The sequence below is a fragment of the Ixodes scapularis genome, unplaced genomic scaffold (assembly GCF_016920785.2).
Source record: "Ixodes scapularis isolate PalLabHiFi unplaced genomic scaffold, ASM1692078v2 PGA_scaffold3__209_contigs__length_174095766, whole genome shotgun sequence".
Classification (NCBI taxonomy): domain Eukaryota; kingdom Metazoa; phylum Arthropoda; class Arachnida; order Ixodida; family Ixodidae; genus Ixodes; species Ixodes scapularis.
Window position 1 is genome coordinate 113,668,317 of NW_024609868.1, and position 27,561 is coordinate 113,695,877.

Below are 27,561 nucleotides of genomic sequence, written 5' to 3' on the forward strand. Positions count from 1 at the left end.
TTAAGAAAAGAACGGGCCAAGAAGATCCACGCCAAGTCGTTGAAAGGGCATGTCTGTTCGGCACAAAGGATGCAGCTGACCCGCTGGGCGTTTGGGTGGTATTTATCGTCATTGAGGGGAGTCACAGGGTGATATATACTTTCTGACCGATCGGCAGATATCCGGCCAGTACTACGCTGCTTTGCTCTTGTGTAGACGGCTCATTGGGAATTTCTCTCCAAACTGTGTTCTGCAAGTGCTTTGAGATAACGGGGAGACACGGGAGGTCATCAGATGAAAAATTTCGGCGGTAGGGGACACTGTAACGCATTGAATAAAATCCCGAAGCAGACTGCTTAGCTTGTGGAGGTACTTGATAAATAATCGTTCATGGAACGGGCTCATGGCATTGCCCTTGGCTTCTGTTGGTGAGAGGAGAGAGAGGTAGGACAGAGGTCTCGGTGTCGTCAAACGTCCGGTCGGCTTGGTCCACGGGATAGCGGGACAAACCATCGGCATCTTGGTGCACTCGTCCAGATTTGTGAACAACTATGAATCGATACTCCTGCAGACGGAGAGCCCAGCGTCCGAGTCGTCCAATGGGGTTCTTTAATGTGGCTAACGAGCAAAGAACGTGGTGATCAATGACGTCTCGAAAAGAATAGCCAAAACGATATGGTCGTGCGGGCCCTCTGGAGTGATGAATGCAGTTTTTTTCTCGGTCAGCTTCATCAACACTTATTTGCAATATCCTGTGCAAAGATCAATTGAAGCATTTGGTGCCGTGAAGACAGTCCAATGTATTGCCAATTCGTGATAAAGGGTGCACGTTTTTTTTTAAATCTTATTAAGGCGACGAGAGTCAGCACAGAAACGCCAAGATCCTTGTTTGTTTTTTGTTTGTTTTTTTGTTTGTTTTTTTAAACCAAAATTACTGGGGAGGATTATGGGCTGGAAGATGGCTGAACAATACCTTTTGACATTTTTTTCTCGAGTTCTGTGCACATTATTTGACGTTCGCTCGCTGAGACACGGTACGGTGCGTGGTGAACGGGAGGCTCATTGCCTGCTTCAATGCTGCGAGACAACAAGGTTGTTTGGCCTAGAGAACGATACGCAAAATCAAAGACGTCTTGCACTTATTCAAGTACTGTTTAAAGTGAATCTTTCCTTGAACTGTCCAATGTAGGGTCTATTATAGTCGCAACTTGATCAGCTTGAAGTGCAAGTGGTTAACATGGAAGATCGACTGAAAAGGACCATCGATGACGGTAGAAAAAGTAGCTTCCTGCAACCCCCTTGCACGAAGTTATTTTGTCTGCCGTCGTCGATGATCCACTTTCAGTTAGAGCCAAATATATTCCGTTTGGTGGTGTCTGCAGTCTGTGACCAATATTGGTGAACAATAGGGAACTGTTCGAGTAAGAGAAAGAAACAATAGAAGCTGGAAGAACGAGCTAGGCGTTTGTCTAAAAGGATATCTAGGCTGGGCATAATGATGTAATCTCCCTTTAGCAGTAGCGGGTTGGTGGATACCTTGATAGAGTCAGCAGTTGAATCCTAATGAAGTCTTCCCAAAATAAACGTGTCTCCATTATTTCGGTTGTATCCTAGAGGTCGGCGACATCAAGTTCAATATCTCCTCGGGCACAGTCGATTAATGCTGCGTGACGAGAAAAGAAGTCTCAATCCAAAATTACCTCATGTAGGTAATGAGAGATCACGCTAGAGAGTACTGCAATTGTTCGGTCACGGAAGGTGATACGGGCATTGCACATACCCACTGATAAAATAACGGCTCCATTCGCACCATGCAGTACTTGGCCATCTGGCTGCGTAAGCGCTTTCTTCAAGCGACGTTGAGTGTCTTCACGCATGACAGATATCGCAGCACCTGTGTTGAGTAGAGCGCGTATGTAAAGTCCCTGGTCGTTAATGAGCAATTAGTTCTGTGTTCTTGTCGACGTGTCTTGCAAAGGATTTGTGGTTCGGAACATTAATGCAGCTTCACCTCCTGAAGCTGCGGGCTCTTGCTTTCCTCGAGGTGTGGACGGGACGCCGACATCGAGCGACGGTAAAGAGGCGACAAGCATGGCGATGACGTGGAGACAGAGAGCGAGAGAAACGGGAAAGTTCGTTTAGAGATGGACCATCTACCCTTCTGAAGGACGGGCAGTGTAGACTGGGCTGAAAAATTTGTTGTAATGGTGTTCATAGTTGTTCGATGGAAATTGTGCTGGCCGATCAGTTCGGTTGCGAAAGTAGCGAGCATTATGACAAACATCTTTGCAGTGGAAGCATGTTGGCTTGTTATCAGGGGTTCTCCATGCTGCCGGGCCTCGATGTGGGCAATTAGGGTCGCGGTAAGAGTTTTTTGTTGCGAGTGATTCTCTGGTGGTGGTCGTAACGCGGTCGTTGGTGGGTCTGAGAAGCCCTATTCATTTCCTGTCGAATAACGCTTTGGAGGACGGATATGCAAACGCCTTGTTCTGGGCCGGTCACGAAACGAACAGAAGCTTCGGCCGGCATCATTGCTCGCTTAGCGTCAGGAATCTCGGGGTTGGCTTTTCGATACACAGAGAGCATGTCTTGATTTAGCTCATGAAGGGTACGGTAGATGTCTGGGCGCGTGAGGCTAGTTTTGTTATGGCCACAACCTTCAGGCCAGTTGGACGGCCGAAGAGGTCATTCAGCATAGTCTTGCACATATCCCATGATGTGTTATCCTCCTCGAGGGTAAGGAACCATGCAAGAGCCGTGTCATTTAAATGGAGCAACACACTGGCCAACATTATGGTGTTGCCCCACCTGTTGTTCGTGCTTACGCGCTCATAAAGGTCGATTCAGTCCTCGACTTCTTGGTCAGCGGAACCGGTAAAGAAGCCTGGATTTCGGGATTGAGCGATGAGGATAGGCGGTGGCGGTCTCGCCGGTAGGCTCTTGGCTTGTTCTCAACAGGCATGGTTATGGTCGGAGGCTCGGAGCAGGCGACTGCGGAGTTTCAGGTCGAGGGGAGAGATAGGATGGGGAACGCACCTCCACCAAAGTATTACGTGAATAAAAGTTATATGTTCCAAGAGTGACAAATGAGATGGAGCAAGACAAAATGTCCTAGTCCTCCTCTTCCTTTTTTGACTGACTGCCTCTTCTTCCTTATCGTATCAATACTTTTTTAACAAGTTATAAAGCTAAACAGTATAAAACTAACGAAAGGGCCGGAACTAACACAAAGTCGTATAAAACCAGTTTCGGCCAAGATACTCGACAAAAGTATTCAAGAGTTACTAAAATGCCTGCCTTATAAGGTATTTAAACTACTACTCAAGTTACTTTCCTAGCAAAATATATTTAGTAGTGCTGCTTCATAAACTATTTAAACTACTACTCAAGTTACTTTCCCAGCAAACTATATTAAGTAGAGGACAAATACTTAGGAACTTAATTCAATCACTTTCGAAGATACTTTCGTTTGGCTTAATTTGTATCGACTTCAGCGACACCAAAATTCTTTATCAGCAAGCAACAGATGCAACCAAAACAAAACCGCAGTGCTATTCTATGCAGTCCCAACGGAAGAAGTAGCGTGACAAGTGGATGTTACGCGATGTTATTTTTCAAACAAACAAGCAAAAAAGTTTAAACGACCACACAAAGTTTGCTGCATGTCGAAGGAGATTTGCCTTCAGCCAGTGTACTGCACAATGTTTGCAATGGGTTCTTTGCTTTCAGTGGAATTGATCTACGAGGCCTGTGTGAGGAGCTCTGAGCTATGTAAGAACGATTGTGCGAGATGTTACATGTGTTGAAGAAGAACACAAAGACGTGCTTTTTTACGGCAAAGGCGCTTTTTCAGAACGAGGGCTCCCATGACCGCGCCTGCGGTGAAGGAAGCAAAAGTAGTACGCCAACCAACTGTCCTGTAGATGGGAGGAGAAACGCGGGAGCGAAACCTGGGCGGGGGCAGTGGGGAGGCGAGGGAGCGTGTCCGCTCAACGCGACCATGTGGGTATTTCGCAACGGCGGCTGCCGGAGGGGTGGGGGGTGAGGAGGGTAGAGCGTCGCGGGAGGGCACGTGGATCTAGCCGGAACGATGAGGAGGCGAAGAGCGATTTCCCTCGACCACCTGGGATTTTCGGTACAGCGGAGGCCTACAGTGGGGAAGCAGGGGGGGGGGGGGGGGATAGAGAGAGCTTTGCCGTGAGTAACAAACGACGGGGAAAGAAAGAGCAGTTCCTCTGCTTTAGAGTGGTGTTTTGCGTTCGTACATCAGCATTCGGGAAGAAGCACTAACAGCTACCGCTGTAAAAAAAAAATTACACCATCTTCCCGAGGGGAACCATGGGGTGATGCGGAGCATCGCGGATCGTTATTAACGGTGTTATTAACGGTGTTAGTAACGTTGTTATTAACGTTGTTAACTTAAGTGTTATTACGTTGTTAACTTGCGTTGGTTAGCACACATCGCGTGAACGTTGTTGGAAACTCCGTGATGCTCCGCATCACCCCATGATTCCCCTCGGGAAGATGGTGTACTTTTTTAATTGCGTAGACGAAGGTGAAACGGTTAACGAAGGTCTTTATTGAGCAGCGTCTAGTACTTGAGGTGTGCACTTTGCTTTGATGAGGATGGCTTTGTGGTCGCTGAAGTGAACCGTGAGGGGATCCTGGTGCAGTGGGTGGATCTTGAAATCGGTGAAGACGTGATCAATGCATGTGCCGTGAATGGTAGTTCGCTGTTGTTTGCGGTCGTCGTATAATACATGTTGCAGCGAGTGGTGTAATGACATGTACTCAACTATCCAATGGCTCTTCATGACGTTGACATTAAAGTCGCCAATGTGCATGAAAGGATGTATGTCTGCGTATTGCTTTTGGTAGTCACCCATGGCCTCGTCGATGTACTGCTCCACGTGGGGTGATGCTGACGCTTGCTTGCGCCAACCCACTAACTGACGGGACTGTTGCTTCCATCACACTTCATCGGAAGAACAGAGTGAAGTGGAGTCAACAGCGGGTGAACTGAACGCGCACAGCGCGCTACCGCTGCTTATATTCACACTTGAAGGAGAGGAGACTAGAGGAGGAGAGTTGCGCATGCGCGCGCGGTGTGAGTAGAAGCGAACGCAAGCGAAGTGCACGCAGCTGGTAGAGAGAGAGAGCGGAGAGAGTAACGCGCAGCTGTTGGAGAGAGGGAAGGAGGAGAGTTGCGCATGCGTAGTGTGAGTGCGGACTACGACGCCGCGGGACTTATACTCCGTTTCAAACATAGCGTGTAAAGCTGGGAAAGGTACTGAAGTAGCGCGCATGAAAAAAACACAAAAAAATGTGTTACTCCGCGCGTTTCGTGGACGAGCGGTACAAGGCGCTGCTCTGGCGATACTGACATCTCGGTAGCGGTGGTTTGAATCTTCTTCGGGCGCATAGGTTTTTTTTTTTTTTTTTCGACGTATTTTTTGTGCAAAATTGTGCGCATTGCAGGAGTGTATATTTCAATACCTATTTTCTTGTTGCTTTTTTATTTATAAGGGGGTAAACTAGGGGCTGGTGTTCCGTTTGAACCCCGCGCCGGCCTCGTCAAAACGGAAGAACGGTCGAGATCCAGGGCATCTCTATTTAAAGCCGTTTATTTAAATGGTAGTGAGAAAATCAGAGGGTATATACCTTGAGAGTGCGGTGGACGGTCCTTTATACAACGAATACTGGGATTAGGGGACCGCACTGTCATTGGTCAGACGGCTTGGCATTCCCTCGCGTGATGTGACTTCATGGAAGTTTCCTACAGAGTCCAAATACTCGCCGGTGTATGGAAGTCGGACGGCAGTATCTCGCTGCTCTGGTGCCGGCGCCCCCATGAACCGGGAGTGATTCACAATAGACGCGTACACAACACACGGCACTCGAGATCAGGATCGAGTGTTGTTTCCTTTTCAGAGGAAAGCAGGGGCCTCGGAATACAGGCACGGGCATGTGCTTCGGGCCTCGGAATACAGGCACGGGCATGTGCTTCGTCCACTTAGCCGACCAAGGTTAAGGTGCCTCAGGCAGACGGAGCCGACCGAGGTTACGGTCCCGCAGGCAAACGAACCCAGACGCTTCGGAATGCAACCACGGGCATCGTCAGCTTAGCCGATCAAGACGAAGCCGTAGGCACGATTCAGCACCGACACGGTTCCTTCTTGAGGCTTGTTTCACTTTGAAGCTACAAGGCCGATTTTAACACCAGAAATAACAGAAGGCAGTTCACAACACGGCCCGCGTGCTCGAAACTTTCACGTTGTGAGGTCCTCGCTTCGGGGACGCCACCTTGCCAGACACTCCGGTGTCGTTACTAACCGTCTCCAGGACTTCACGGACCGACGTCTCCGCGAAACGCGTTCTTGAACTCGCGTACACGTTGGCGATCACCTGCTTGCACTGTTTCGAGATCTTCACACAACGAATCTCCGAAAATATCCGAGCAGGAGAGGAAAGCTTCCTGCGTAAGACGCCATCTTCTCAAAACCAGCGAGGCAGGGCAACCTCCTTGAGGCAGGGAAAGCCGCACAACCCGAAACCCCGAAGCGACTGCCGCACGGACGAAAACGGAAAACAATTTTTACTTTGGAGTAGTTTACATTATCTTTTCCTTTTTATTAAAAAAAAAAAAAAATTGGTGTTCTGTCGAAATCATAACGCCACTCTCAGTTACTAGCTCCAAAAATGCACATTTTACGGCTTTTTTTTTTTTTTCTTTGCAGGGGCAGCACTCTTTTATGGGGCGAACGTAGGCGGTCGGCAGTGCAAACCGGTGCGCTAGCTTTGACTGCGTTGCACGCTATGTATAAAACGGAGTATAGACCCGAGCAAGAGATGCTCCGCATCTAAAAGTCACCTTATACCAATGCACCCAGAAACTGAGGAAGAGAAGGAGACAAGAGTGCGCGGAATGGTCAGAATGACGAGAGCTGGTTGGTTGGAGCGATTAGTGCTCGTGAAACCTGTTAGAACGCAGAACGTCGGCGTTTGACTCTCGCATTCGAACGCGGTCGACGAGTGAGGTGCGGACAAAGGCAGCCATCTTTAAGTCTACCCACTAATCATTCGGACAAGAGCTCGGGATTTTGACGCCCCCGCGCTCGCTCGCCTCCTCCTCCCCCTCAGTTTATTGGCCCATAGTCACATTCCTAAAAATCCTACCTTGCGGTTTTAGAATGCGTACCTTGAACGAGTCGTTTTTTTTAAGCGCCGTAGTCGCTATATTGGGAGTTCAAGTTGCAGAAATTTAAGGTACCCAAAAAGAATCCGTGAATAACACAGGTGTGCAAGAGGATACGGTAAACCATTGCAGTAGTGTCTTTCTTGCGTCTGTCAACTTCTTTATTTTTTCCTATACTTAGCTACATGAGCGCGTCCAGTGAAGCATACAACTTTGGATGAACTCTTGCATTTTGAGAGCTCACCCTGCTCGTATCCTGCTTTCTGCACTATTTGTTAGAGTACCTTTCCTTACTAAGGTGCCGGGGTATCACCGTTTTCCCACAGGTATCTGGCGTAGACAGTGTTCCCGGATGTGCCAGACTGGATAAAGAAAGTGACATTCTTGCCCTAGAAGGGCAAAACATAAACAAATAAAGAAACAAAAAAACACCTTGTGTCTTTTTCTTTTCTTTTTCCTTTCCTTCAGAGGTTTTCACGTGGGGGTCCGCGAAGGCATTCATAAGGGCCGCAAAGCCCTGCTGATAAGTCAAGCCCGGCAAGAGGAGTTGTATTTTTTTTTTTTAGGTTAAGAAGAAACGTTCCAATTTTCGGGAGAGTTTTCTCGTGTGAATGTCAACGAGAGACTTCTATAGCACACTATCCCTTAGCTATATCCATTCATTAAATAATTGTCATAATTAATGCTTGGGAACCACTGCTTTACTCATTTCAATCTATTTCTTTCTTCCAGTTGGCAATCTAATCAGCTTTGCTGTCGTGTGCGCCGATTCCTGTCCCTGTGAGGTATTCCAGCGACAATGTTTTACAAAGACTGAAAAATGTATGAGATGATGAGTACAAGATACTGAAAATATAATTAAGATAAAGTAGCAAACAGTCTCGATCAAATGTGTTTGCAAGATACCAAATTACAACGAAAAGTATTTGAAATACAGTATCTTCAGTAGATCATATGGGATAGGCAAGTGTTTGTATAAAACTGACATTAGTTGTAAATAAAGAATAGTTGGGCCCTCTCAAAGTCTCGGCTTTCAATAATCGGCAAAACTTCAAAATTCCCCACCAATCTTTCGGGATCAACGCCCCGAAATACAAAATACGAATTAGCGTTGTTCGCTTAAATACAAATGTATCATAAAAAAGTTTCCTTTAATTTTTGCATGCCGTCGTTATACCGATTTCTGCCTTTCCAGTTCAAAGGAACGCCCACCCGCTTGCATACCTGTTGGAAAACCGGTGAAACAGTAAGGTCCCAATCCCATACGGGCTGCAATACCTCCCTAAGACTTTGGGGAGCGCTATTTGCATACAGAAGTTGCTGTTCCCAAGCCGTAGTCGCGAGCATTTCCGCCGCACCTCCTGAGCAGGGGAGGCGGGGGGCCCTCTTTAGAATGCTTCCCGTTCCCGCCGCAAGAGGGCGATCATGGAACCCGAGACGCGAATTGGCACTCGTGCTTTGCCAGAGAGTATAGACGCACTGTATAGGTCTTTTCACCCACCGTCGAATGAGCGCGGCCATCTTGGAATCACGTGACACGGCCGCGATTAAGGCCGATTACTTAGGACGACTCAGGTTTCCTTACTAAGAGAGGGAGACATTCGTAATAAGAGGCGCGTATCTTTATGATTGTGGATGAAGGAAGGTGACAAAAATAGGCGGCGTAGGGAGATTATGAGATTTTTGTTTACCCCGAAAGCATCCTTTGTACTTATATAGTGATGTCTCGTTAATATGGACGCCTCCGTTCCCCATCGTCCATAATGTGAGTTGTCCATATTAACGAGACAAAAATGCATGTATTTTCCCAGTTTGTCCTCGAAAATGGTGTCCATATAGCGGGGTATTTATATGAACGGGGTTCATATTAACGAGACATTACTGTAATAGACAGATAACAGTTGCTTTTGATCATAGTGGAGGGCTCCTGGCAAAGATAGGCGACGAACGTGTAATTTGCAATCTATCTAATATTATAAATTATCGTACGCCAACATCAGTCTATTTGCTTGTTCATAATATCACGAATAGGAGGTAAAAGCGCTAAAAAACGACGGACAAGTTGAAGAATGACGAACACCACAGAGCGCTCTGTGGTGTTCGTCATTCTTCAACTTGTCCGTCGTTTTTTAGCGCTTTTACCTCCTATTCATGAATAACCAACTAGCCCAAGTACACACCCTTCTACAGTTCATAATATCACGCTTACATGTTCTTAATCCTTTATGCGATATGAACATTCGCTTGATCGGTTTATTTTCCTATGGATCTCAATAAACTGCATACCGTGCTCGGTCACATGACTGCAGCCTTTCGAACGATTTACTTACTTTTTTTTTAAGATAACCAGTTCAATTTAATTAACTTATTGCAACGCAAAGGTTGGAAATTACCGCGAAAAAAGCTGTCACAAACAACTTGAGTGTGCCTGGGATCCGCATTATGGAATGCTTAAGAAAAAAAAGAACGGCTGCAGGAAAATGATTTGAGTGCAGCGTTATCGATAGCGAATAGAACTTTTTCCGCGGCTGGCGATGCCCATAATCTACAATGCACCTCTGTTTAAACAAAGAAAGATCTGTCGACACAGGTCCATGATGTGGCGACTGGCGTTAGACTGCAGCCAAATTTGCCAAAGTCACTTCCCTTCTGCCCTTTAATTGTATCTCGCGAATTTGACGGAAAACAAATGCAGGCTTCATTTGACAGGCCTGTCACCTATCTTAAATCTGGAGTACCCCGTGAGCAAATGTTCACATAACTAATAATTTATTTCCAAAGGCCAATAGAACAGAATGCTGTTAACGAGTATACTTTTGCAAGGCCCATAATTAAGGAAATTTTTTCTCAGCCTAGGTCTGACTGTCTAAATATTTCTCGAGTACTTAATTTCCTTAAAGAAAACAGGCCTACACAACATCACGTCTGCTTCATTCTACAAAATATTCTCGAGTTGGCAAAGTTCACGAAACGTTGGGGTCCACGGAAACCAAGCGCTGGATAGTAATCTTGCGAGTTTATCTATTTCTTTTTTTGCGATAGAGCACATTGTCAATCACACTGTCGACCTGCTTCTACACTTTGCTTTTGTGTATTAGTCTTTTCATATGTTTATTTTTCTGGAAACTAGTGGCCATCGGGTACGGCAGTAGAAAATGGTAATCCTCCCTTTGCATTAGTTCAGTCGTTTTGTCGCCGAACACGGCCAAAACTAATAATGAACGCAATCAAATGCATCATAAATGTTCGTAAAAAAGAAACGCCATTTAGGCTTGAAGTTACGTACTTTGTGGTTCTCAAAGTAGGTTAGTACCAGTGTTTTACTGGTTTTGTGCAATAAGATACACATCTGCGTCACGAAATAAAGCAAAAACAACAAACACAGCAACACAGTCGCGTAAACGTTCAAAGGGTGGCCGAGTGGGATAGCGCACACCAGCTCGGAGCACGTAAAGCGAAAGGTCGCGCTGCAAAACCGAGGGATCCAGGGCTCAATTCCCACACCTGCCCGTTTCGATCTAGATGAGCATCGTACCGGCGTGCGGTCGTGTACCACAACTGCGTGGTCCATGTAAAATACCCCAGGCCAGCGGTTGTATTGCACTGGCTATATTGCTCATCTACAGCGAGTGACTCGTCGCAACTTTGAAATGGCTGACCAACTACACGCTGTCTAAATATCCACACAACCCCAATTATTATATCAAACCGAAAACTACCAAATTGAAGCAACCTAATTCCGGCGAGTGTGTCAGCGCCCTCTACCTGCCGGTCAGGCAACTACCGAAATGAAAAGGTCTATAGCGCTTAGAGTGTAGATATTATGCATAGCTTGAACGTGACGTCATTACACCACCATTCCTATTTGACCCCGCCGATTGAAACGCATTCGGTAGTAGGAAATGTATATGGTTGAAAAAAAACCGAGACAGCGGGTGAACGACACAGCACTAAAAAGTCTCTAACACAGCTGAAATGTTTATTTTCCGAAATCTGGTTATATAGGCACTTCGATACAAACGAAAAAAGGGGGAGAGGGTGATAACTTCAAAGAAGTGCCTATATAACCAGATTTCGGAAAATAAAAATTTCAGCTGTGTTAGATACGTTTTAGTGTTGTGTCGTTTACCCGCAGTCTCGGGTTTTTTTCAACCATGTGCAATGTACACCAGCTCGTTTGCGCCCTTACTTTTTGTTCAGGAAATGTATGCTGCGTATAAGGATAAGGAAAACGATGAAACTTATTGACAAAAGAATACAACATAAAAAAAAAAAAAACATCCAGCCCGTTTATGCGTAGAACGCTTGTATGCGGGGCCGGGCAGTGAATTTACTCGCATCAATTTGTAGACATAAACAAAAAAAAATCTAAAGGTGCCGTTAAACAGTTTTGGAACATTACAATAATAAAACAAAAAAAAAACAATACAATCAAAAGGAAAAGTACAGGCTTAGCTCGTGTTGAACCTTTTCAGCGATATATTGCAGTTAAACGTATTTCAATATGTAATGACAAAGATCATCATAAGTGCAATAACAAGTGCCAATGAACAAGAATAAAGATGTTCACGCAAAGTTTCGTCGTTCATCGACCCTCTGTTAGATCTGTTGGAAAAAACACCTCTCTTTTATCTTTTTTTTTTTCATCTGCTTCTTCGACGATAGGTTAGATCTGTAAGTATACTATTAAATATAGTGGGAACATAATCGTGGCGTTGCCTTTTTCCATAGTTAATACCTATATACTTTTGGAATATCATAGTTTTATGTGTGTCGCCGCGATATTTCAGTCTTCTGGGTACTTTGAAATCATTGGAAAAATTAAAACTGTTTAAAACAAGTTTTAAAGTATTTTCAAATAGCATTATTGCGACTGCATTCATTTTCTCGTTATTTTCGTAAGTTTATTATTTTGATCGATATACTGTATCATTGAAACATCTAAAACTATTTCCACAATCTTTTTCTTCTTTATATTTAGGACATGTTTCATATATACTGATTCCATATTGCATAACATACACTCCCAGCAATTGGTATACCTCGTGCATCAAATTGATGTCGAAACCACGTTTAAGTGCAAAGAGATAGCCTGAAACAACACGAACCTTTTGTTCAACATGAACAACGTAATCACTCCAAGAAACGTTTTCGTCAAAATGCAGTCCAAAATTATATGCTGCTTTAATATTCTCCAGTCTCCTGCAGTTGCACGACTACAAAGTCGAATATGACGAAATAGAGGGACATCAAATGTAACTTGTTCATGAAGATTTCGAAAGAAAATCAGTTTAAACTTATCTTAATTTAGATAAATACAGTTATTAGCAAATTAGCTCAATATTTCAGCGACATCATCTTGAAAAATAATGGCATCAATATTGTATTCCTCGTGTTGCAGTATTAGTGCTGTGTCGTCTACGTATTGGAATAGTTTTGATTTTAGTTTCAGGTGAGCTATTTCCTTCATGTATACGTTAAAGAGCAAATGACCTAATACAGATCCTTGTAGAACACCAAAATTCATTTGAATTGGATCTTTTGTTTTAACGTTAATGTTCACCACTTGGTATTTCTTCATAAATAAGTTTTCAAAAGCTGTATAAAATGGCTTCCTGAAACCAATTCTATATAGCTTCTCTAGCATAATTGAAATATCTATGGTATCAAATACTCTAAAAAGGTCGAGGTAGAGTGCTGGAGCAATTTGATTATTATCTAGACTGATAGATGATATATAAATAATTTTCCATAAGCAACGTTATGTTTTTTCTTGGCGAAATTCATATTGCGATGAGTACATTAGAGAGGATCTGTCACAAAATAAGTATAACTTTCTCTAAATACTTTTCCGTGATATGTGTGATGGCTAAAAGTATGGATATTGGCAGATAATTTGTAATTTTTTTTTATTCATTGTTGTGCACAGCCTGATGATAGACAATTTCATAACATCTGGTATTTTCCCGCATTCAAAATGCCATAGCCAACGCTAAGTAACACAGCCTTTAATGTGCAAAGATTGCAATAAATATCTCGCACCCGTATCAGATCATATCCTGCTGGTTTCAACAAAGACCATAGTGGAGATGATTTCCTTTACACTCTAAGTAATGCCTGCGCATCTAGGTTACCCGCAAAACATTTGAAAGCTAATCTCTACGATCTAGGAAATCAGCTCAGCGAATGATGAAGCGGAACATCTGTTTAGATCTTAAAATCAAGTCTGCGTTGTGGCATTGCAATGCAAGCATGGCGCTTGGCATTGCGTAATTCCACAGCGCAGACTTAGTTTTGAGGTCTAAACAGATGTTCCGCCTCATCATTCGCTGAGCTGATTTCCTCGATCGCAATGCTTGGATCTTTGACTATTTGGCGGGTAAGTAGACGCGCAGACATTTCTTTGAGTGCAGGCGGGTCCCGCTCCGGCATCAATGGTAAGTAACGCTAAATTAAAATTAGTTATGGTTTCGCCCGTTGTCGTATGGTCTTCATTGATTTCGTTTCTCAAACCCTGTACAGTGCTATCAAATATATGGTTAAAATAGTTTCCAAGCTCTCGGAAGTCCGGAACTGCCGCAAAATACTTAATAATTGTTTCATCAATGTTTTGTTTAGCCGCCTGACCTGTTAATTTTCGTACGAGCTGCCAATTTCTTCTGAAATCACCTTTGCAGCTTTAAATTCCTTCAGGTAATATTTCTTCATTGGTAGTCTTAATGTAACTGTTACCTCATTTCTCTTTCTTTCTTTTTTTAAATTCTTCCTTCAGATACAAATTGCAAGAATTCTGCTTACATCTTTCCCCTTATTTGTCTTTAGAGTAGCATAGTTTCATTATATCTCTAGTGATCCAAACATTTTTTCTTTTCTTTTTTATTTCTTTTTTAGATGGAGTATCCTTTTTTTCAATGTATCGACTAGGTACTAATATATAGTAATAAGATCATATTCTGAAGACGATTCCAATCGTTCGCCTGGAATAACATGTCGATATTTTTATTATCCAAAATGCATACAATTCCATCTCCACTCTCAAGGTTTTGAACGCATCCGTCATGCGGTAGTATTCTTGACAGGAGGTAATCACCAGCAACTTTTTGTTTAATCACACCGGATAATGTTCTAAATTCATTACTTCTCACTGTGATGTGATCTATGCAGCTTCGTGTTATATGGTCTTCTAAGCATTTATCTCGTGTATAGTCGGTGATAATGTTTTGCAAACCAAATTCTGCTAATAAATGTAGGTATTCAGAGGATTCATATCTATATTGATTTTACAGTCGATGTTAAAGTCACCCGCCAAAATCTAGCGGAAGTTATTATTGAACTGTCTTAAGAAGCAGCCAAACTCCTCGCAAATGCCCAGTGTACAGATACCCAGCCCAGAAGCTACGCCCTCGGCATCAAGGACACCACGCCGGTAGCCGATGTGACATCGGTGCAAGCCACGTACGCACAAATAAAAGAAAACTAAATGTGACTCTAGGAGGCTTAGTAGCTCGACACGGGGCATCAGTAACAACATCGACAAACAAAAATACATTTTGTATAAAAACAAAAATATAAAGACACACGAGGTCAACTTCTTCCACTCCTGGTTGGTGGCGCATAACACTGTCCCCGAGGGAATGCCCCGTCGCAGAGCCCACGCAGATACTATTATCGCGGCTATCGGGGGTGCTTTGTCACCAGACCCGGAGGTCACAAGGCGCGCCTTAGCGCGTGGATTCATCGGAAAATGCTTCATTATTCCCCCCGAAATGAGAGGCCGATAGCCATCACGCACGCGCGACAGTTTCCTGGGCGGAAAAAAGGCGGCCCGCGGCGCCGTTTTCGGGCCGCGCCGGCGGACCTCGGGATTAATGTTTTTCCGTCCGAGCGTCTTCCCCACCGAGAGGCGGATCGACGAAAGCCGGATAGATGGCGGCCAACCAATCCGAGGCTCGTGGGATCAGCCGAACGCCTGGAATGCCTGCGCGAGTTCTCTTTCGGCGACGCGCGCACCGAGCCATTATCCCCGTATTTGTAGCCGCTTGGGACCAGCGGCATGCGCTGAAGCATGTGATACCCGTGGACTTATTTTTTGTATCGGGTAATAACATCAGCATATATTGCTCAATATGTGGGCGCAACGCACGCGCATCATTTGTATGGCATCTCAACAAAATACGTTTTTCGGTGGTTTTGAATCTATTGCCGAGCTATAACTCACTCGCACGTTGGTCCCGAAAGCACGCTGAAAACTTGCAGATGCGCAAGTATAAGCTGTATTGGATATCCATATAAAGCATTTCTACCCTAAGGCTGAGGTCCTGCGGCTGCCATCTTGAAGAAGCTTAAAACTTGAGCCCTAGATTGCGACACCGATCCGTGGGGCCGAGAAACTGTGGTATGGCTAGTGGCACCAACGATACGACTAGTCCCCTGTGCACGTTGAACGTTCACTGCGTGCTCTGGCCCGCGTCACACGGTGCCAGCGCTGCCCAGTTTGCTTGGCTCCTTCGATAGATGAGCTAGCCCAGCCAGCTCGTCTATCGGAGGATGCCAAGCTGGGTTGCATTATTCTCTGATATAGGCTTTTGATCCGCGGTGCAGTAATTTCTACATGATTTTGTGTCGTATATGATATTCCTATGACGTGTGGCTTTTCTTATGTTGGGCAGACTAGGCGTTGTGTTAATGAAAGGCTCCTAGAGCATAAAATGACAGTACTATCAAAGTCGTCCTATTCCGAAATAGTCAAGCATCTAGATGAGTGTAACAATTACGTTCCCGAGTGAAAATCGAGAGAGATAGTTTGCAAAAAATTGGATCCGTTTAAACGTGGCATGAAGGAAACAATTAGGATTACGTCAGCAGGAAATTGTGTTAGCGATCCTTTGGTTTGTCTTGATAAACAAGTGCGGATGTTTTTTGCCGTTGTAGTTTATAGATTTTCTTCTTTAAATATTTTGTTGTGGGTGGCTTTCTTAAGTTGTAAGTGATGAGATATCAGCGATAGGCGGTCCCCCTTCTGCTGATACTATCTTTTGGTGTTTTTCCATTTCCGCGTTGGCTGAGGTTTGTTTGCTATAAAGGGAGGGTGTTGTGAATAAAACGTTTTAGCGGTGTCTGAAACGGTATTGTATATACCCTTCGTGTTAACTAGTGCCACTAGATAAGCTACGCTTCAGAGTAACGACGCCTGGCCATATAGTGTCTTAAAATCATGGTTTCCAGTTATCTGAACCTTTATCTGAAATCAGAGGAAACACTTTTCCATTCTCCACAACTGTTCAAATAGTTTGCGACAGAGCAAAGCAATGTTACATGACCTTCCTAACGCCAAATTTACTACTGAGGAAGTTGCCCTTTTGAATCATGACAATCGGCAGTGGCGTCTGATTTGCATACGAGCCAAAATGGCGGTGCCCACAACAATGTCGGGGAACGGAGTACCGATACTGTAAGCGCAGCTCATTTAATGGCTCTGGTGTTACCGTGTCTCCGGTTTTATTACGTTGCTTAATATTCACCAGCTCGCCTATACCCTATCTCTTCTTTCAGTTTTTGTATTTGATGCCGATGTTATCGATAATGCACATTTACAGGAATTTTGCAAAAAATTTTAGAGCCCATCCACTTCACGTAAAGATGGAGGACCAGCGAAGCTGTTGTCTTTACGATAACTTTACGACAAATAAACCTGTGATTGCAATGAAGACACATACACGACTTCGTTGTTGAATTGCCTTTATTTAATTATTAGTGAATAAAGTGATCATTGCCTTATGGTCACTTACGGGCAAGTTCTAAATCCCATTTTTCCAGGCCCACCGCGAGGACAGTTTATTTTTTTTCGATTGAGCTTATTTCTATTTATCAGCATCGCGGAAGCGAAAAAAAAGGAGGTTATTTCGGTGTGTTCTGCCCCAGCTTCGTCACAGCGCACTCTTAGCTGAGATAAGTCGGTGACCGTAGATGATAACAAAGGATCAGAACCTGACTATCTAATAATGCCAAGCAAGGCTGGCTCACGCGGGTTGTCCCCTTTTTTAATTTATACTTTTGCTCCTCCCAACTATCGCGTGATTGTTTATCTAAAAAAGAGCACTAAATGAAATCAGAGTAGTGTCATCAGTCAATTTTGTCTATAGTTTAATAGTATAGGGGAGGGGGGGAAATAATTCGAATACATTGGACCTAGCTGTAAACTCTTTCATTTTCTTAGGATGATCTAGCCTGTGTCACACAAAGTGCGGTGGTTCGATTAATTTAGATTTATATAGTCTAGATTGAGCATGGTATATCATATGTAAATGTTTTAAGCGAAGACGGCGTCTCCTAGAGTTTAATGATTTCCAGTTTATTTGACGCTTATTAAGGGGACTAACGGTTTGCTTTAATTGTAATTTTTGTAACGAACCTAGTTGCTTTGCTTTGTATTTACTTAATTTTCTTTTCCATGTGGGTTTCGAGGCACTCAATCCTAATCTAGAATTGGCCTCACATTAGAAAAAAAATATAGTATTATTACGCGTCACAAAATATATTTTGAAACTGCCACAGAAGGGTTCCAGAGCGGCGGTGAGAACTGAAAGCACAGGGAGCGGTCAAACATGCGATCTCCGACAGGTGGAAGAAACATCAGTTTTAGCCTTGGTCCCTTCAATAAACAATAACTTCAAAACAACCAAATCCGCCAAGCTCTCTGTTTGCGATGTCGTTCATTTCCAATATTAACCCAGAATATTTTTTTAAAGAAATTGGACCCCAAATCCGTGCATGTATTGAGATTGAAAAAAAAATCTACTAATACTACCTTATGACGCCAAAAATCTTATAAATAATACCCTCTGAAAGACTTCTGCGGGATGCTTGGGGCGAACAAGTAATTATCGACGCGCAGAGAAGCCTAGCTCGGAACTTCGCACTTTTTTAACTGCAACTTCTCCACGCAAACAAACAAATTAGTCGTTAGTTGCAGTGATTTCTCTACACAGCCTCTAGGAAATGTACACCCTCCTTCTTTTTTTTTTTTTTGAATGCACCCCTTTAATTCCCAACGGCTCCTCTGTTCTCAATCCCCCCTTAATCCCCTACCCCCTAAAAAACTAAACACCCTCCTCCCCCCCCCCTTAATTTCAATAGACCGATCTCACCAGCCACTTTAACTACGCCACCGCTGCCGCAATGCATCCAGTTAACTTTAGTCTTTCTGCACGCTCAACAACATTGCTGGAGTTCTGCGCCTATGGAGCACGATACGGCACGAGCCCTCGGATACACGGCCGTCGGCCTCCCGTTAACTAAAGTTATGGCGGCGTCACGTATGCGCCGAACGTTTAGTGAGATCGGTCTATTCCTGGGGAAAGCCCTGGTTAGTTGTTTATGCATCAGGAGTTTAGTCTGCCAGAACATGGCGACATTGTTACCCAATGTAGATAAGCAATTTAGCCGGTGCAGTATAACCGTTTGCCTGGGGTCTTTAACTTGCACTACGCAGTAGTGGTACGCGACCGCACGCCGGTGCGGCGCTCATCCAGATCAAAACGGGCAGGAATGGGGATTCAACCCAGGATCCCTGTGTTCTGCAACGGGAGCTTTCGCTCCACTTGCTCCGAACTGGTGTGCGCTAGCCCACTCGGTTACCGATCCCCCTTGTCCACGCACACTAAGCGTAATGGCTCGTTTAAAGGGATACTGAACCAAAGATTTTAGTGCCCACAATAAGTGGCGCACGTTCTTTCCACGAACCAGCAGCCACCGGTGTGCGCGACCACACGCAACGAAAATGCCGTCAAAGACTTCCATTCGCGCTTAAGAGGACAGTGAAATGCACCGGCTTCGGGCCGAAGGAGAATAAAGGCGGGCTTTTCATTTCCACCAGTGAAAGCTTCGTCCTTGTTACACCAATTAATCGCTTACCTTTTACACCAGACACCACTGTGTAAATGAAAAACTTGTCTTTCTTCTCCTTTGGCCCGAAGCCCATACATTTCACTGCCATCTTAACCGCAAATAAAGGTATCTGACGTCATTTTGGTTGCGTGTGCTCGCGCACACTGGCGGCTGCTGGCTCGTGGAAAGAACGTGCGCCACTTATTATGGACACTAAATTCCTTGGTTCAGTATCCCTTTAAAGGGGGCACTGCAAAAAACGAAGAAAACAAAGTGATGCTTTGAAGGGCGTGCCTATCAGGCCTTTCAGTTTCAAACACGAACGTTCAGTGACGACATTGGTCTTGACCGTCGGATAAGGACGACATAGAATTCTAAAGGCATGACTGGGTGAATAGGTGCCCGTGACCCTACTGGTCTTTTTAAGCTCGTGATTCTCACTAAAATGTTTGCTTTCAACACGCGTAAATTGGCGAGCGTTTAAATCTTTATAACTGGATGTTAATTCAAACAATTGAGGGGCTACGTGCAATAGTGGTACAAGTGCAAATGCAGAGCTCGCCAAAAAATCCCTCAATAGCTTTATCTGTGCATGCCAATGTCAAAATAACGTTTGAACTTGGAGTATATAAGTGTACAGTGTACTCAACCGTTAAATATAAGGCGGGAGCGTGGCCGGAGAGACTGCATGCGTCATCTACCGGCTCAATCTGGCAGCGTATGCCGCTGTTGTTTTCTGGGGTTCCACTCCCAGCTCCAAAACAACCATCGATGCGTGACTCGGCGATAAAAAAAAAAAAAATGTCGCTCTTTGATTTTGTTTTTTGTTTAAAGAAGGTGGCCTTTGTCAGAGAAACTTCAAGATCACCAAAAAATGGTAGCCCCGCAAGGTAAATGCGTAGGTGTGACTAAACAGAGTGGCAAAAACAACAAAACGAACAAGTAAAAATTTAAAGCGTGGGTGAGAAAGAAACGAGAAGGTCATGCGATAATTGTATCGAGGAGTGGTGACACACGCAAGAAGAGCCGCCTTATTCTCTGTCGCTTCATTGATTTAATCGCTAGACAGCTCTGATATCAGTTTCGGCCACCGCTCCCGCGTTATATTTAACATTTGAGCCCACTGTACAGCGTTACCTACTACCAAAGTGGAGTGCCACATGCATAAGTGTAACATCTGGGACCGTTAATATCGGAAATGGTACAAGTGTACTTGTACCATTATTGCACATATCCCCTCAATTAGGAAGATCGCGCATGGTTGTTGCACGCTCTTGTCATTTGGGTTCTCTATCGGTTCAGACCACTGACGTCACCGACAATAGAAAATATGCTCAAAATTTTAAACTTCTTTCTCGTGTTATGCTCAAAATACACCAGGTTGCTTCTTTATTATACATTTAATGCGTTGCTAGAATCCCGAACGCTAATTCGAGCGAACGTGGTGCAAATTAAAAAAAAAAAAAATTGTCAAAAACGCTTTGAAACATAAACACCCTTCAAAACATTTTTTTTTTTGTAATGAAAACATGCATATATATTTAGAAAATACTGTGCTCCCTTAACTTACCGCGGACACGAGATGGTTGTTTTCGACACTTTTTGGGCTATTCGTGGGCATACTGGTCGAGTTGTGAGGTGGAGTCGACTACCCGACGAGGAGAAAACCTAACGCGTGTTTCTAGAGTTAATCGTATTGAGAAGCTCGCTAGGGGCACTTCCGTTTTCCTCACTGTGGGTAGTGCACGTGCTACCCAAGCGGTTATGTTTTAATTTTCATAGTGCACAGAAACTTGGCATGGCACCTGCTTGCTCCAGGAGAGGAAGTTGAAGTATCCTCACTCCTAGGCTGTGAAAAAATTCCACCAGGTGGTGATACCCAAACTCCTCGCCTCTCATAAACGTTAGGGATTCTTGCTAAGTGATATTTTTACGCAAAGTACAAAAATCGTTCTTCGCCCTTTTAAACAAGCTAAAACTGATTTTTTTTAAAGCAGTAGTTGGTTTTTCTTGTTGTAGATTTCCCTACAGGATCTAAATACTACCATCATTTGTCCTCAAAACGACACTGAACGTGAAACAAAAAAAATACGCAACCGCTCCCCGCCGCCGAACGTCATGGTTGGTCGAGTCGTGACGTCATAAAAGGACCAGGCGCGATTCTAATTGCAACTTTCGCAGAACGATCAACTGGCAATCCTTACCTCTTTTTGTCTACGCTTCGCGTAAGCTCGTCGGACTTGCTGAAAGGTGCTCGGAACTGATGGGCTAGTAACAAATTACTGAAGATATACCTCTTCTTCTTCCACGCCCCTTCGTTCCGCGATATGAAACTAAAGGCTATGGAAGAAGACGTTCATCTTCAGATGAACGTTGGCTATCATCCCACGTGCAGCTGGCATCTTCCAGAAGCACGAATCCCCAACCAGCTCAGCTACAAGCAATCGCAGCAACTATCGACGACGTACGACGCTGGCTCCGCAAGCCGAGGAGCAAGCACGAAGTTATGTTTGTGAGGTTATGTTTTTCCTTGACCTTTCACTGCCTTCTCCCGCTGCCGAATAGACGCGTAGTTTCAACACAACTTCAAATGCGTCCTTTTAGGTAATACAGGGGGGAAGGGGGGGGGAGGGTTATACGCGATGCTTTAAGTCGGATTTAAGAAAATCTAGTGTCTTCAATCAAACTCAAAACCGCTTCAGCACCAAGCGTACTACTCTATAGTCAGGGACAGTCTAAAGAAATGCTAAAGTCCCAAGGATCTTATCATCGCTTCGCAGTCAATGAAATTGCAGCACTAACCAATAAGAAAGCTGTAGAATGAATCACCAAATAAGATGTGCAAACATAATAAGCCTGCCTTTCTTGAGCTGTCAGTGTGTGTACATTGTTTGGCATTGAAGTTCCTAATACGTTACCGACAACTAGGTTCACTCTTCTTGCTTCGCGATTTATTCTTCGGCGTATCCTATTGATTATTGCCTCGATCTCATAGGCTAGGATTGATGGTGAGGTTCTGGTAACTTGCCACGTTCTATGTTTCTTGAGTTGTCGGCGGCAACTTCCTAAAAAACATCCAACGCGTCTACTTTTCGCAGAGCACTAAAGGCAATGATTTTCTGTGCTTACGTCACGCTCTGTGCCACAGCGCAGACTGTTTGTTTGTTTTTTGTTTTTTGTTTTTTAAGGCGAAAGCCTGACTTGTCCCATTACGCGAAAGGGCGTGGGCGTTGTGCCCGAAAGATGGCCATAAAAGCACGTCATCAAGCACGCGGTGCTCAAGATCGAAGCGGACGCGCCGCAGAAATAAAATACAAAGAAAAGCAGAGCAAGGCAGATGCTTTGTCATGGAAACCGTGGAGCCAACGGGGGCCGCCACGCCTGCACGGTTGGGGAGCGTGATGTCACCGCCGGAGCGCCGTGGGAGAAAGGAAAACGGCGAGCTGCTTGTAAGAATGCTTTCGCATTCCTACGGGGATTGGTGGCCGAGTGGGCTAGCGCATACCAGACCGAAGCACGTGGAGTGAAAGCTCGCGCTGCAGAACCCAGGATCCGGGGTTCAATCGCCACCCTGTGATATGGATGAGCATCGTACCGGCGTGCGGTCGTGTATCACTACTGCGTGATGCACGTTAAAGACCGCAGGCTAGCGGGTGTACTACACTGGCTACATTGCTCATCTGCAGCTAGGACTCGTCGCCCGTTGAGGCAGGCAAAATTCTAGGCTGTAGATACATATGCCCCCCCCCCCCCCCCCCAATTTTTCGCCTTCCTACACGTATAAGCAGCCTTAAGTGTCTTCGTTTTTTTTATAGGTAAGAACATTTTTAGCTTTATCATTCGCCGAGCTCTCCCAAGCGTTGTCCGAGAAAGTAGACAGCCCAGATTTCTTAGGATGCATAAACGCAAATATATACAGGGTGTCACAAAAAAAAAAAATTGCAATGTTCTTTTACCGCAAAAAAAAAAAAAATAAATAAAAACTAGGGATCGCCGAACGCTGATTCTCAACCCAAAGGTAGCGCTAGAGATCAGAGCCATATGCAAAAGTTTCAGCCAGAACGGACACCTTATTTAAAAGTTATAATTGATCTTCAGAAAATTTCAATGGGAAAATGGAGCCCAGTTTTTCCCGTTTTCGCTTTCTGGTGCCATCATGGCCCCATGTATTCGAAAACTCCGTCGGCCGCCATTTTCCCATTGGAATTTTCAGAAAATCACTTATAACTTTTGATTAAGTTATCGGATCGGGCATCTGGTTGTGACCTCGCTACATTTGGGTGGAGAATGAGCGTTGAGTAATGCCTAGTTTATTTTCGCAATACAAAACCCTGTAATTTTTTTATTATTTTTTTTTTTTACGATGAGGAAAGAGGGACATTAAAGACAAACAGCCACTGCGGCTTCTACGCTTCGTAACTCGAGCACAAAAAAATCTGAAGAACATAGGTTTTGGGGGCATTTCAGAAATGCCCCCAAAACATATATTCTTTTCGTCAAAATTAAAAGTATATATGTGTGATTTCATCTCAAATCCAGCAGGCTAAAACGGTCTAATTTTAATTTTGACGAAAAGAATATATGTTCTGGGGGCATTTCTGAAATGAAGAAAGCCGCAAACCGCATGTTCTTCGGAATTTTTGTTCTCGAGTTATGAAGCGTAGAAGCCGCAATGGCAGAAACTAGCATTTTTTCTCCACCCTTGTAAATTTGTTTCCTCATTTAATAAGTATTATAAAGGTAACTTGACGCATTCACCTATTTGTAGGAATTTTATTGTTTTCTAAAAAAAAAGTCAAACTCGTCACTCAAGTTCATTTTTGGTCAAATTCGACAGGTCATTACTTTGCCTAAAGCAAGCCGCTCGCTACCTTCACGTAAACGTTGTGAAAAATAACAAATGTTAAATTTTTGATGTCGATTTTCTTAAAAAAACCATTTTTGTAAATTTTTTTTAAAAATTATTTTAGATATGATAGTTGACTACAAGAAAAAAACGATCTAAAAATGTAATATTTTAGTTGTATGCCCTCTATTTGAGCCGCAATTGCGTGAAATGAGTGCTCACTTGACTAAAATACAACATTACCGGCATTATGCGCCTCTGCGATTTCGAAACTATGTGTTTATTTTTGTTTACGTTTTCAAAAAGGAACGTAAAATAGGCGAACTTGGAATATTTATTGTAAACTAAAACTGGAAATAAGAAAGAAACCACATAAGCACGCTACAAAACAATGAGTAACAAGTATACACAAATCAAAACGCCAATGCAACATGTCAAAAATTGTTTTTACACAGAATGGTTCAGAGTAAACGAGGGTGACTACTCATTATACAGCTTATTACGATTGAATGATACATCTTGCTGATCACCGACGGTTGACTGCACAGTTCGCGCACCTCGGTAATATAGAAACGTACGCGCAGAACCAGTACAAAACACAAAAACATCGATGGCACATTTTCCGAAGTCCGTACTTTTTTTTTTTTACTAGTTCGACGTAACTGTAAATCAGTTTTCACACTGTGTAGGAGCCACCCAGTCCACAGTCGCAGTTTGGAAGATGCCGGCACGCACTCACTGATGATTTTCTCATTTTAGGGACACAAAGTGGTACGTTCATGCCTTGACACGTGTATACAGCGACTCTGTGCTTTCGCAAACCTTTTCTAGAGCAACGTTAAAGGCGCCTTCCTCCAGTGTCTTCCTCCACACGTGTGAAGATCGGATGCCTTTTGGTGGGTTTACCATCTCCCACTCTTTTTTCTTGAGCTCCCGGAAACGCGTGAGCTTCTCTTTGGCGATTGAGATTAGAACAGTCCCTTTGACTGTCGGTCTGAGTGCCTCAGCGAAGCTTTGCGCGTTCGTTAAGGAGTATGATTCTGTAGTTGTCAAGTCCTACATGGATGCCTGGTGCTTGAGCACGCCGTCCACTCCATCACACGAGCTTTTCCCGTGCCTTGGTGCGGAGAATATTCACTTGGCGACGGCATTCCTTTTCTTGAATTCGTACACCTGCTGCCTGTTTTTAAAGTGGCTTATAGCACCGTCTGAAACATAAACGAGTTGCGTGAAAATAGGCAATACTTCCTCCAGCCGCCCTTCGACGACGTTGATCGCAAAGAGCGCATGGGACGAGTCCTGAATGATGTCGTCGCTCACTACGCCGAATCTTAACGTTCCCTGTTCGATTGCAGCCACGCAGGTAAAGATGGAAACCAACTTGCTTTTCCAGTGATGTCCTTGCACCGCGTGCTGGATCACGACACTCCAGTTTTCAGCGAAATCAAAGTGCAAGATGACGGCACGTTGACTTCACATGCGCTTTCTCGAGCCATAAGGATAGTCGCTGGGCGCGTCTGATGAAGTCAAGCCAGGTCAAAATGTGTTTTTATTTGCAAACAAGATGTTAGATAATTACACGTATTCAGACGGGGGTCCCGAGTGTTTATAGAAAACTGTGGTACTGATGGTGGAAAACTGATGAAGAAGCGGGGAATGTATTTTTTTGTCCATTTTTGAAACTCGTTAAAGAAATTCCAGAAGATTTATGTATAAGATTATAATAGTGTGAGAATTTATCATTCAATCGTAATAGGCTGTATAATGAGTAGCCACCCTTGTTCACCTTGAACCGTTTTATATAGAAGCGATTTTTAAGATGTTGCGAGGCCCTTTGATTTGTATATACTTGTTACTAACTTTTTGTAGTGTGCTTATGTGGTTTCTCTCTTATTTCAAGTTTTAAATTACAATCAATCCCACAAGTTCGCCTACTTTACGTTTTTTTTTTGGAAAGCGTAAACAAAAATAAAAACATATTTTCGAATTCGTAGAGGCACACAACGCTGGTAAGGTTGCTGTATCTTAGTCAAATGAACACGCATTTCACGCGATTGCGGCTTAAATAGAAGACATACTACCAAAATATTACATTTCTAAATCGTTTTTTATTATAGGCGACCATTACATCTAAAATAATTTTAAAAAATAAATAATTTACAAAAATGGGGTTTTTGAGAGGATCGATCTCAAAACTTTAACATTTGTTATTTTTACAACGTTTACGTGAAGGTAGCGAAGCGGCTAGACACCGGATCATAATGATATCATTATATTTATAATAAGTCTTCTTTGGGCTTTCTATAGAGCTAAAAAAAGAAAAATTACTTTAAGTACAGACCAAATTAATGACCTGTAAAGTTGACCAAAAATCGACCTGAGTGACGAGTTCGACATATTTCTTTCAAAAAAAATAAAATTCGTAAAAACATTTGAATACGTCAAAGTGTCTTTGTAGTGCATTTCAAGGCTGCCGAATTCTCCATAACACCATCTATTTTCTTCTTCTTGTTCTTCTTTGTAGTGCCTATTAAATAAGGAGAAAAAGTTAAAAGGGTGGAGACGAAAAACTATTGCCAGCAGGGGGTGTCAAACACGCCACCTGCGACGCCAGGCAAAAATAGTAGTTTCTGCCACTGCGGCTTCTACGCTTCGTAACTCGAGAACAAAAACTCCGGCGAACATGCGGTTTGCGCCCTTTTTCATTTGAGAAATTCCCCCAAAGCATGAAATTTTTTTCGTCAAAATTGAAAGTTAGAGCCTTTTAGCCTGCCCAGTTTGAGATGAAACCACCCATATATATATATATATATATATATATATATATATATATATATATATATATATAACATTAGGACCTGATGAAGAGCGGTCCCCACTCGGAACGTCGTCCAATAAATACGTTTTAAAGCATCTGACTCCTTTTTACGATATATATATATATATATATATATATATATATATACATACAGAGAGAGAGAGAGATATTATCTATAGAATTGGTTACGGTTACCTCTGCGCCGCGTTTGCAACGATGATCACGCGTGTTGGTTACTAGAACATCAGCCGACCTGTATTTCTTAACGTAACTGCTTACAAACAGCGAAGCAAGCGGGGCGAACAAACAACCGCGCATTTCATTCCGAAGTTTATGGCTCCACGTACTCGTGACGATTGCCACATCCAACTAGTGCGCCTCGATTTGAGAGTGTTTCCAACTGCTTGATTGAAGTCACCTGGTTTATGGACCGCGTTTGCGGTACAACCTGCGAGGAGGAATCGAACGTATGGTGCCTAAAAAGCGTCTCCGACCAATGCCTTTACCGCGCCCAAATTAAAAAAAAAAAAATAATTGCTCTATCAATTTCTGCTTGATGACGTCATAGAAGTGTCCAGCTGTCGCCGGTCGCGATCCTGGCGGTGTCGCGGCAGCGGTGGTGTATACGTCAGACGTCTGTCTTGCTGCGGGTCGCTCGCTCTAGTTCGACAGTCCACGGTAGTTTCGGCAGCCAGGAGTTGGGACGTCGCCGCGACGCCTGCGACACTCACGTTCGTTCTTGGCAACTGGCCGTTGGCAAGTCGCGAAAGTTGCCAACGGCCAGTTTCGCGACATCGGACAGCTTGACACTGCGGCTTTCGTGACGTCATTTGTTGC